The 12,027-nt window shown below is 41.0% G+C and overlaps 1 protein-coding gene across 1 annotated transcript in view; it reads left to right on the top strand.

The window, feature by feature from the left end:
• Positions 1-12,027, top strand: part of LOC109306591 (neurobeachin) — a 529,566-nt gene that overhangs the window by 122,426 nt on the left and 395,113 nt on the right. The gene's annotated exons all lie outside the window — the stretch shown is intronic.

The raw sequence follows: 12,027 nt of genomic DNA, 5'->3' as shown, positions 1-12,027 counted from the left end.
GCAACTTAAATGAAACCTGTTTCAAAAGTACAGCTTGCTGAAAATTAGTAACATTTACAACTGAACACAGTTTTTTTTCTAACTTACCTGCTGTTTGCCAGTCCATAGTTTGCATTTCTTCAAGCTTGTGCCCATAAGGAAATCATTAGATCCTGTTTTTTTTCTTTTACCCAAGATGGATATTGGTTTGGGAGAAGTTAAAGAAAAATACATCACTGGCAGGAATCCTCAGTGGGGTTTGAACTTCAAACCTTCTCCTGCAGGGCACTTGAAAAATTTGTTACCTAATGGTTAAATCCTGGGTTCAAGGGAAATTCCAAAAAATCCATTAAGGCCTTTGAGTTTCATGTCATGGTACTTTTTTTTTTAACAGCTTTTGAAGCCTTTACTTGTAGAAAGGAATAACTTAGAATGCTTTCTTCTTAGCCTTTGCTTTTACTGCAATTCACAGGAATAAAATGGAATGTAGCATTAGGGTCTAGTGTCTTTGATGGCCTCATCATCTAATCATAGGTTTAACATTACTCATTTGCTGGCTCCAGGAATTCCTGCCATTAAGGGCCCTAGAGATGAAACTTTGCCTCAAATATTGATTGAAAGGAAGAGTGAGAAATTCAAGCTCTTTCTGCAGTGCTTTTCCTTTAGACATCTCAGAAGCTCTGTAACAAATATAGCTAAATCAATTTGATATGTCTTTGTGAATTGTTTTAAAGTTAATGTTTCAAATGTGCAACCATCCATTTTTAAAAGATAATACTCATAGCTTACTTCCTTAAAAAAGCATACACACTGATTAAACAATTAAAAATGCTCCCTCCATTTCTCTTACATTTCAGAATAGTAATTCAGTTTCTACTATACTGCCAAATGTTAATGTTTTTCTACCAGTGAGCTCTCCTCCCTTCATCCAGTCTCCCACATAAAAAGGATTTCTTACTGTGTCCCACAGCTGGTATTTCTGAGAGTTTTAGGGTTGTCTTCTTGGCCTGCAAATTAAGGACAACTGTGCCCTGTTTTCCACTTTTACCCAGCACTTTTTAAATTATCATTCTAACCTTATGTTGTTATTTTGGGCCAAAGGTCTTGAGGTGTTTTGTATGAATTGCTCAAGGCCAGGTACAGACATTACACTATTAATGATCACAGACTGGTCTATATACAGAACAGGACAGAAGTTTCGCACACGCAGCCTGGTTTGAGGCTGGCGGAACCCAGTCTCAGATTGCCCCTCCCCACCTAAAGGGCGAATGTGTGTTCTGTTCAAAACCGATCGAAACTATGCTACTTACAGAAAACCGTGTAAATTACATGGATTACATGTTGGGCCTTCAGGATGCCTGTACCTAGCCCAGGGAGCTCTTGGGTCTGGGTCCAGCTCAAATATTTCTCCCCTTTTGCAATGAATCAAATCAGCCTAGGAGTTGTATTTACCTCAAATAATGCCACAAAACCATCAGGTTTGCAATCTCAGTATTTTTCTGTAATACGGATGTATTGACTTTTCTGTTTACTTTTAAAGCCAGTTGTCAAAAAGGTACACTAAGTAGGTCTGAAATAATTTTTATGTGAAAAAAATAGTGGAAAATATTGTATAGAAGAAGAAGAAATGTGGATATAGGGTGGTAATGTAATCACTGATAAGCAAGAGAACTGGGAGTTAGGAGTTATGGGTTGTTGTTTTATCAGCGCTGCTACAGAACTAGCCACAAGATGATGGTGATACCCATCCTTCTCTGAAAGCTTTTTTGAGAAATACAGCTTGGAAATCCTATATAAATGTTCAGCATTTTATAGTATAGGACATAACTAAGGCTGCTTTGATAACATGAGTAAATCCATATAGTTAAAATGGATGTTCAAAGTGAATTACATTCTCCAGTTTACTTGTGGAAGTTTGAAGTGCATGTCTTTCAAAGGATAGATGATGATCTAGAAACCTTTGAAAAGTAAGATTTTGTTTGCATAGAACTCAGTAACTTTAGACACAGAAAAAGGAAAGGGAAATGCACAGTTTGTTTTCCTTTCATTTGCTACAGCAAATTAGATGCTTTTATGCTCTTTATGTTGGAAATTCCATGTTAACGACTACAGATTAGCAAGGATGTCAGAATTTTTTTTTCTTATCTGAGCTCCTGAATAAACTTAACATTGCCAGCGGCCCAAGTCCAAGGTATGGTCTAAATTTACATGAAATATCATATTACAAATGTCTGAAGGTACATGTCATGGATAATTCAGTTCATATGGGCAGCCTTTTAGCCTCTAAAGAGTATGCAATCAAGTCTTTTTCCCCAAGGAATTTAGAGTTTCTGTGAAAAATACATTTTAAGCTTTAAAGGAACTCCTGTAGGAATGATGCATTATCTGGGTTTCAAAAATTATTTTTCTTGTGTGTATTTTCAGTACATCTTTGTCTGCTGTAGCTTTTCTCTTACAAAATTAGTGGTGTCATACCTCTCATTTCATTAGACCAAAAAGTAGCTTAATTTTGGATGTGTTTACATCTTCTGATTTCCTATATGCAGAATAAAATGAATGTTCTATATATTCGACATATAAAATATATTTCTGGGAAATTCATGGTAAATATGCAGTGACTTGCACGAAACCGGCACTTTTATTTTGGATGCAGTATATTTTCCCATAAAAAGGATGAAGATGTGTTCTTTTGACAAGATCTGTCCTTGATTAGCTAGTCTTTGTTCCCCATAGTCTTGTTGTGCATTTCACAGCTGTGATACTGTTTTGAGTGGCAGCTTTTTAAAATAAATCATACAATTTTTTTAAAAGAAAGTGCTCCACATTAATTTTTACAGTATAGTTCCTCCTTTGATATATAGCAGATTTAGATTTCAGTATTTTTCCAATTTTTTTTAAAATAGTACATTAATTTATAATTACTTCCAGATTTTTTGCAAGTCTCCCCTCTTCAGAGGTGAAGCTTATGCAGAAACTGAGTGATATTATCCCAAAGGATTTTTCAAGTTTTTATAATAAATCCGTATCAGATATCACTTACGTTTTTTTCTGTACCTCATCTGTCAACATGAGGGGTTTATTTTCTTTAATAGAAAATACTGTTTTAGTATTTAAGATACATTACTAGTTCACCTGTTTAAAAGTAAATCATGTAATCACCAAATATTAGCTTTATGTAATAAATCAACATATTGCATTGAAACTCTAATGCACATAGAAAAAATAGCTGACAAACTTCAGTATTTGGCAGTTTTGAAGAATTTATTCTCTTGATTAAATAAAAGGGACTTTTTGTGCTCTAAGTTTGATCGAAATAACCCAAGGGTCTAGAAAGGAAACATTTTAAAAGGGGGAGAGCGTAGCTTAGTCTTGATTCCCCTTATATATATATAGGTGCTCCCTAGGGATGCTATTTGGAACAATGATTGGTGAAGGGGAATTCACCTATAAAAAGTAAAAATTGCTTGATTAATTAACCAAGACATTTTTAGGAGATCTTCATAGAGATGAGAACTTTCCAAAACAGCCATCTTGTAATTAAGCTGTAAATAGAGTTTGAAATAGTTTTTGTGAGAAACTGTACAACAAAAATAGTTTATAGAGAACAAATATTGCCAGATCACATGGACATCTTTATAGTTAGGGTGGCTATAAGAAAATCCAGGACATCTGGAACACCCTCCTTCCATCCAAGTCAATGGCACTGCTGGAGACAGAGGCAGGTGGGAAGAGGCATGGGGCACAGTCTAGCAGGAAGGTGGAACAGCACAATGCACCATGTTGTTCTGCCTTCCCACTGGATTGTGCCCAATGCCCCTGCAATTCCAGGACTTCTGTTTTAATTTTCATGGTTTGGCTGGGACAAGCCTACAAAATCTGGGACTGTCCCAACCAAACCAGGATGTATGGTCACCCTATTTATAGAGGAAATTATAAAATTAATAAACAAATTAAGTACATTGGAACTTGCATCTGGATTTTCCTGAACACAGTGAAAACTTTCGTTAATAATGCTAACTTTTCACATGAGATTATATCTATTTAGATTGTCTTGCATCTTTATATGGGAAAACAAAAAAAATGTGCCATATTTTGAGAAATAGTATCTAAAAACATGAGTAATTAGAAAACAAACATGGACAAGATCGTGCCAAAGGCAACCTGAGTGAGCATATGGAAAAGTAGATATGAGCTTGTAGTTCAATAGGAAGAAAAAAATTAGAATTGTATTTTGCAATGTTTGCAGAGGTAATAGTCCTTCTGTGTAGGGCTGTTGTGGCAACATGCTTGGGGTACATACAGACATTCAGGGAGGTTAGGGGGAAGTTAGGTTACATTAAAAATGGCTATCTATTCTAACTTAGTTCACCCAGGTGCAGACCTTACATTTAGTTGGGTTGATCTAAGTATGAACCATACAGAAGTTCAGGACAGTTTAGATTGGTCTAAAAGTGTTTGACCTGATCTAAGTTGACTGTATCTCTGAGATAGTCTAACTTAGATCAGGTCCAGTAAGAGTGGTGTAAATGAACTTCTGTAGAGTTCCCAGCACAGCCCTGAAGCCAGGAAAGCCCAGCTACTGCCCACTCCCACCCCCGGCCCTGGGCTATTATTAGTCCCCCAGCCCCTCCCCTCACCCCCCAGATAGACAACCACCTCTCCCACGCCCACCAAATCAACCTTCCCTCATCCTGCAAGCTGTGCCCAGTACTGGTTTTACTGGCATTTGCCAGTGCCAGGAGCTGAAGAAATAAGTTTGGATAGTGGAAGGGGCACATGGGTTGGGGGGTTATGTTGCCAAGGTAGGAGGGTGGTTCTTCTATTAATAGGGAGTATTGAAGGCCCTTTGTCCCAGGGGTAGAGAGCCTCCCAAACCATCCCATGGACCCCATGTGCTACCAGTGGTTTTCTGGAAGTTGGGGCATGACCCTTGGCACCAGGGCCTGCTATAGTGTTGCACAATACAGTTAGGTTGGTATGTATTACAGGAAAATCACATATATTTCACACAGTCTAGAATATTTAGGTCAGATATCCAAAAGAGTCTTGTTTCAAGTATCTAGCATCTATATTGGTCAGCCCTATAACTTTGACAGTTTTTCTCCTGTACTTAAATGCATGTACATATACGGTTTACTATCCTTTCCAAAACCAAAGCACAAACACCAAGCAATAAAATATAAAATGAGAAGTATAATGGGATTGAATTATAATATGTAAATTAACTTTCTCTCCTAAACAAGAAACAGAGAGCTTATTTTCACACAAGACTTCTACCTCTCTGCCTTAAACAAATGTTTTCTCCTGATCTCAGTATCTTGTGCTTTAAAATTTAGGCTGTTCTGGAAAGAGAACATGACATCAGATATGTCAGGGATTACTCTGGTTAATTCCTCATGCTTATAAGAATTACTCTGGTTAATTTTTCATATATGCTGACCCATCCTTCGTGTCCATCTCCTGACCCTCTACTTCTTTTAATCTTAGTTCCATATTTATTCTTTTCTGTTTGGTACCTTTGCTTCCTTATACTGTGGGGTACAGGTCTTAAGATGCCTATTTACTTGGGCACTCTCTATTTCTCTGTTTTGCCCTCCATGATTAGCAAGTATCCTTTGCTCTTCTGTTCATTCCTGGGTTTTCATGAAGATCCTGGGGCCTTCAGGATATATCAGAAGAGGATATATATCTGTGTCCCAGTAGGAACATGTTAGGTGCAAACTCTAGCCCCTTCTGGAATAGTCCTGAACAGATAATTGTAGTACCTGCCATATTCCAGCTTCTTAATCGATCAAGGTGCATCTCATTGACTGCCCTGTTAGGCCCTTTGCACTTAAAAAAAATTCTTAGCAAAGAGCCAAACATGTAGGCCTTGTGAGTAGGGAGTATTTCTTTACGGCAAGGGTGTCAGACATACAGCCAATGGGCTGGATCCAGCCTGCAGAGCTGCTCCATCCAGACTGCTGTGGTACCAGTGGTTTTCTGCAAGTTGGGTGCATGGCCCTTGGCACCAGGGCCTGCTGCAGAATCCACAGCCCTCAGCATCAGGAGGGCAAGCAGGGACTGTGCTGATATTGCCCCACTCACCCTGCAGTTACTTGTCTTACTGCAACTGCCCCACCACCACCACCATGGCTCCTGCCACCACTGGCGCCTCCTGTCCCACTGATAGTCCAGCTGCCATCACCTCTAGCCTTCCTGCTGCCATAATCACCAGCACCTCCTGTCCTGCTGCTAGATCCTTTCCCCTTCCTCTGGGATGGAGCTAGTCTGCTAGGAGCCCTGCAGTTTGGATCAGTTGCAGAGTGGGCTTGACACCCCTGCTTTCAAGATCTGGGAGAGAGGGTGGGAGGAAGCCATCCAGTTCCAAGAGCACAGGTTTAATGGAGAGGAGGTTATTAGTTCTCATTATCCACCTCACCGAGTAACACAATGTAAGGAATAGTCTGCCACCTTTCCGAAAAAGTATGTGTATTTTGGAATACCTCTAATCAACTACCTACCCTTAACATCAAAGTTTAGTTGAATTATAATGGGGCTGGCTTTTAGACTGATTACACACATATGGAAGCAAATACCACAAATAATAAAAAACAACTTGCAGCTTTGAAATTGAGAGTATTTTTTTCTTGTGAAGTAGATAAAGCACAGTCTAGAAATTATAGATGCACTAGAATTCCATAAAGGCAATTAAAATTAATATTATAATCTCAGTTTAGATCTGTCAGTCTCTTCAGAGCTTGCCGACTTTTTAAAATATTTAAATATTTGACTATTTTGCATTTCACTCCTTTCTGTAAATTACCAATAGGTGCTTCTAGTAATATTAGATTATTTGTTTTGGTGAGATCTAGGGGAGGGGAGGGAGGGTCACTGCCTGGAACTGAAAGGAAATGGTTCTGTGTGGTTCCAAAAGGAAGAGTGAGTGAAAGAAAAATGTGAACGTGAGCTTCCACAAATCAGTGGCACAGCAGAAGGCTAGTCTCCATAGTCTTTAATTAATGAGACTGAATGGCCGCCTTCACTACAAGGTTTTTGTACTATAGTGAATCTTACATAGCAAATAAGATTCACAACTTTGCTGCTTCAAAAGTTCCTGAATCTCTTTCCTTAGTATCACGAGTGACTGGTGCCTCCTGAATCAGCGGGAGGGCACCCGCAGAAGCTGCCAATGGTGCTGGCCCTGTTGGGGGGCACTAGCCCTACCGACAGCATCAGTGTTGGCCGTTGGGGGGGCACAGGTGCTGTCGAGGGGGCATGCGTACCCCTGTGCACCCTCTACCAGTCGCCTATGCTTTGTATGATTTTATCCCATGATCCAAGCAATCCCCAGTACTTGTACATTGTTTTCCAGGAGGATGTTGCCAGTCATTTTGCAGCTCCCTTACTATGTGACTAAGCATGTACAAAGTGAGGACCATTTAATAGAAAGTAGCCCAAAATATAACAAAAGAACTAACCAATAGCAACTCAGTTTCTCTTTCAATTCTGTCACTCATCAATAGCTAGCTGCAGAACCTGGAAAAACATGGTTGAGGGATACATTTTTCTCTTACTTCTGCTAGCCATAGGAAATGAGTGTGTATGGGGAGGACGTTAAAAGTAATGGTGAAAGAGCTGGAATCTTTTGATTCCTGTCTTTATTCAGATTAATAGTGGGAGGTTTGCTTAGATTTTATTCCTTTTCTAGCACCATTCACTAGAAACATAAGGCTGAAAGGAACCTTCAGGTCCAATCCAGTCCCTTGCTATTGAAAGCAACTGTGTCATATAATCCAATTAATATATTTATCAAGCTCTGTCTTAAAACCATTTTTTCATTCCCCCTTCTTACCCCATGGATGGAAAGCTTTGTAACACTTTCCTTAATGACATTTCCTCTGAGTTTTGCTTTGAAATTTCCACTGGAGTGGTTCAGAGCATGATTTTGAAGATATGATGTAATCAGTCATTTAACAAGCAACTTTGCAGTATGAAATTGAAACCAAGGGCAAACCACACAGAATTCATGAGGATTAGAAAGAGAGTTGTATGAAATTAGATAAACTGTGCTCCCAGAAAAGGTGATGATGATCTTACAGACTTCATTTTCAATCATATTCAGAAACATAAACAAAATAACTTGCATAGTTAAATTGTATCTATGCCAATAAGTTATTCTTAAAATACAGTAATGAAGTAATTGAAGAACTTAACTGGGTTATTAAAATCTCAGAATGAAAGAATCAGTGGCAAAAGAATGAAGAAAGAAATAAAATATGCAGACTGATGAAGTTAGGACAGCAAAAAAGAACTACAGTAAAGCTAAAATCAATTGAGATTTCAGCTCTCAGCAGAATGAGAATTGAGTGAGCAATTGCTAGAACTCAAGATACAAAGCCGTTTTAGTCCTGGAGAATGAACAAGAACATGCTTCATAATATAAACTTCTGAGACCTTTAAGGGTCTCTAAATTAATTTGTCAGAATACTTCCTATGTTGAATCTTAGTATTGAACACTAGTATTTACTTTTTACTATTTACAAGATTTTTAATATGCATTTTTCCATAGTATTCCAAAGATCATAGCAAAAAGTATAAGGAACAGACAAACAAACAAGACTGTCTGCTGTGCTGCTTGGAACTCTGGATTGTGATCAGTCCTCCCTGCCCCCCCCAACAGAAGATGAAGCCCTTCTCTTAGGAGCAGAACTGGTTGCTTGCTCCTTGAGTCAGGGCCACCGGGTTCTAGAGAAAGTGAGAGATTGAAAGGCTGGGCTCTGAGTAGGAAGAAACCTGGGCTCCCTCATGCTGTACAACCTGCACCTGGGCCAGTTTCAGTGGACTCTCTCAGAGACCAGGTAAAGCAGCAGCAGACTTAAGAAACTCCCACCCCGGAGGTGACACAAGCAGCAGCTGTGGGTCCTCTCCCTACGTCATTTTGGAAAAAGTGGCAGTAGCAGTGGAGTTCTAGTACCTGCTCACCCTTTGAACTGGCCACAGTTGGAAAAGGTTTCATATCCCTTCTCCAAGGGACTGGAAGTGGGTAGTCCTAAATACTTAGATTATATCAGGACTGGACAGTGGCCTCTTTGGGTTTTTACAGAAAAAACTATGGATATTTAGGAAAATATTTTTTGTATTTGATTTTTTTTTTATTGTTTATAATATGTGACCCATGAAGGTAATTAGGCTCCTCTTGATAATATTTTCCTAGCAAAAGGATCTAAAGCTTTGTAGTTCTTTAATATTACACCTTTAGGTAATCTGGCACCTCACTGCCCCCCTCCCTGAGTGTCATACCCATCATCTGTCATCAAGCAAGAGATGCAACCAGAGAGTATGTCTTGTTCCTTGGGATTCACAGGGAAGATCCCTTTTCCTAGAGAACCACATGGCTTTCCATTGCATGTGCAGGAGAAGTGGGACCCCTTTGTACTTAACTCATCAAGCAAAGGGAGAAGGGTGGCCCACTGCCTGTGTTTATCTCATATTACATAAAGATAACTCTTGTTAGGATCCCATTGACATCTACCATGACTACACAGAGTTACTATCTCAGATTGAAGGAGGGTTATTCATGTCTCTGAATTTTTGTTTGCAGGCTCAGGAAATGTAGGCCTGCAGAACCATTTAAGCACTAAGATAAATATTTGTGTGGTTAGTCCACATTGAGCTCTGTGCTACCATATGTAGACTGGACAATAGAACCTGGATCAGTTATATCCAGGTGGTTTTCAACCCATTTAATTTATAGCAAGTTCCAAAATTTAGGACAAGTCATGAAGCTGTTTCCTGCAGTTTTACTTCTAAGTGCACTTCTTCCCCCCTTATCTGTATCTCAACAGTGGTCCTGCACAGCTGCTTGGAAAAGCAAGGTCCTATGAAATAAAAGCTGCACCTAACTAGAGCCCCTGCCCAGCTATTTGCTGCAAATCTGTGTGCCTTTATTTATTTTACAAACTATCATCTTCACTTGTGGAGTAAGAAACCCAGCCCTGTGAAGTACCCAAGTTCTACCGTACTTGAGCTAGCTAACATAAAACTAATGCAAGTATGTGTGCACTACAGTATTGGCATGGACTGGCTTGGGCTTTTAAAATTTCTGTAAGCCCAAGGACTAGAACCATTTTCTTAAATTAAGACAGATTCTGATGTAGTTGTATTTCTTCAGGAGCTGCAGGCCCTAGGCATATTCTTCCTTCTTGACATATTCTAAAGTATGCTAATAATTATATACAAGGAAGTGCATTAGAAGAACATTAAGATTACAAAAAGTATATACAAGAGATGAGAGAAAAGTCAATTGTCAGTCCCAGCCCATGTATTACCTATCTGAAAATACCTTTTTCTCTTAATGAAACTTCTGCCCTATTCATTGTTCTTTCCATGTGCTGAATGATACAACAAATAAAATGTGATTGTGTAATGTAAATATGGTATCGTAATGCATATACACAGAAGGTGGAATTTAGAGTTCGTACACAAATTCTGGCTTTTTAAGTAAGGCTGTTTTCTTTACAGTATTTATAGAATCTTAAAATCATGGATTTGGAAAGGCCCTGAAGGGTCATTTTGTCCAACACTTCTGCACAGATTTCAAGAAAACAGTGGGGAACAGCTAGGATACATGACAAGGCAAGATGCATGACAAGCCCTAGGGATGGGAGTACAAAGTGATTAGTCTTCATCCCTGGAACAGTTCTCCCGAGTCTGTTGTTTAGTGGTTCAACTATACAGAGGGCTGTCTCCAAGCCAGTGTGTGGGCATGGCTATCTCCTGGGGCACATTCTGGGTGTACTTATTCTAGAATCATAGAATCAGTGAGTCAGAAGTGACCTAGACAGATCATCTAGTCCGACCCCCTGCCATGGGCAGGAAGGAGCACTGGGGGTGGCAGGGGTCATAAAACCCCAGCCAAGTGTCTATCCAGTCTCCTCTTGAAGATTTCTAGGGAAGGTGAGAGCACCACCTCTCTGGGAAGCCTATTCCAGGCTCTGGCCACCCTTACTGGGGGTGACAGGGGTCATAAGGCCCCAGCCAGGTGCCTATGCAGTCTTTTCTTGAAGATCTCTAGGGAAGGAGAGAGCACCACCTCTCTGGGAAGCCTATTTCAGGCTCTGGCCACCCTTACAGTGAAGTAGTTCTTCCTGATATCTAACCTAAGCCTATGCTCCCTCAGCTTGTGGCCATTTGTTTCTAGTGACTCCAAGGGGGGCCCTGGTGAATACTTTCCCTGAGTCCCTGCTGGTGGCCCCTGATAAGGTTGTAGGCAGCCACAGGAGGCCCCTTTAGTCTCCTCTTGCAGAGACTGAAAAGATTCAGGTCCCTCAGCCTCTTCTCATAGGGCTGGCCACAGAGGCCCTCAACCATATGAGTGGCCTCCTCTGGACCCTCTCCAGGTTCTCCACGTCCCTCTTGAAGTGTGGCGCCCAGGACTGGACACAGTACTCCAGCTGCGGCCTGACCAGCGCTGCACAGAGTGGGAGCAAGACCTCTCTGGACCTGTTAGTGATGCCCCTGTTGGTGTATGACAGGGTGCGGTTGGCTCTGCCTATTGCTTCGTCGTATTGGCGACTCGTATTCATCCTGGAGTCAATCCTGACTCCAAGATCCCGCTCTGCCTCTGTGCTGCCAAGAGGGTCAGCCCCTAACCTATGACCATAATGCTGGTTCCCTCTCCCCAGGTGCAGCACCCTGCACTTGCCCTTGTTGAAATGCATCCTGTTCAGGTCCACCCACTTCTCTAACCTATCCAGGTCTGCCTGGATGCGGTCCCTGCCTGCCGGTGTATTCACTTTCCCCCACAGCTTGGTGTCATCAGCGAACTTGAACAGGGTGCACTCCACACCCTCGTCCAGGTCGCTAATGATGTTGAATAGCACCGGCCCAATGACTGAGCCCTGCTGCCCACACCCTCCCAGGTCAACATCGACCCGTCCACCACCACCCTCTGGGTGCGCCCCTGGAGCCAGTTTGCCACCCACGTGACTGTGCATTGGTCAGTGCCGCAGTCCCTCAGCTTGCCCACCAGAATTGGGTGGGACACTGTGTCGAAGGCCTTCTGGA

Source organism: Crocodylus porosus, unplaced genomic scaffold, assembly GCF_001723895.1.
Source record: "Crocodylus porosus isolate Cpor-Errol unplaced genomic scaffold, CroPor_comp1, whole genome shotgun sequence".
NCBI lineage: Eukaryota > Metazoa > Chordata > Crocodylia > Crocodylidae > Crocodylus > Crocodylus porosus.
This window is presented reverse-complemented; position numbering and strand designations above follow the sequence as displayed.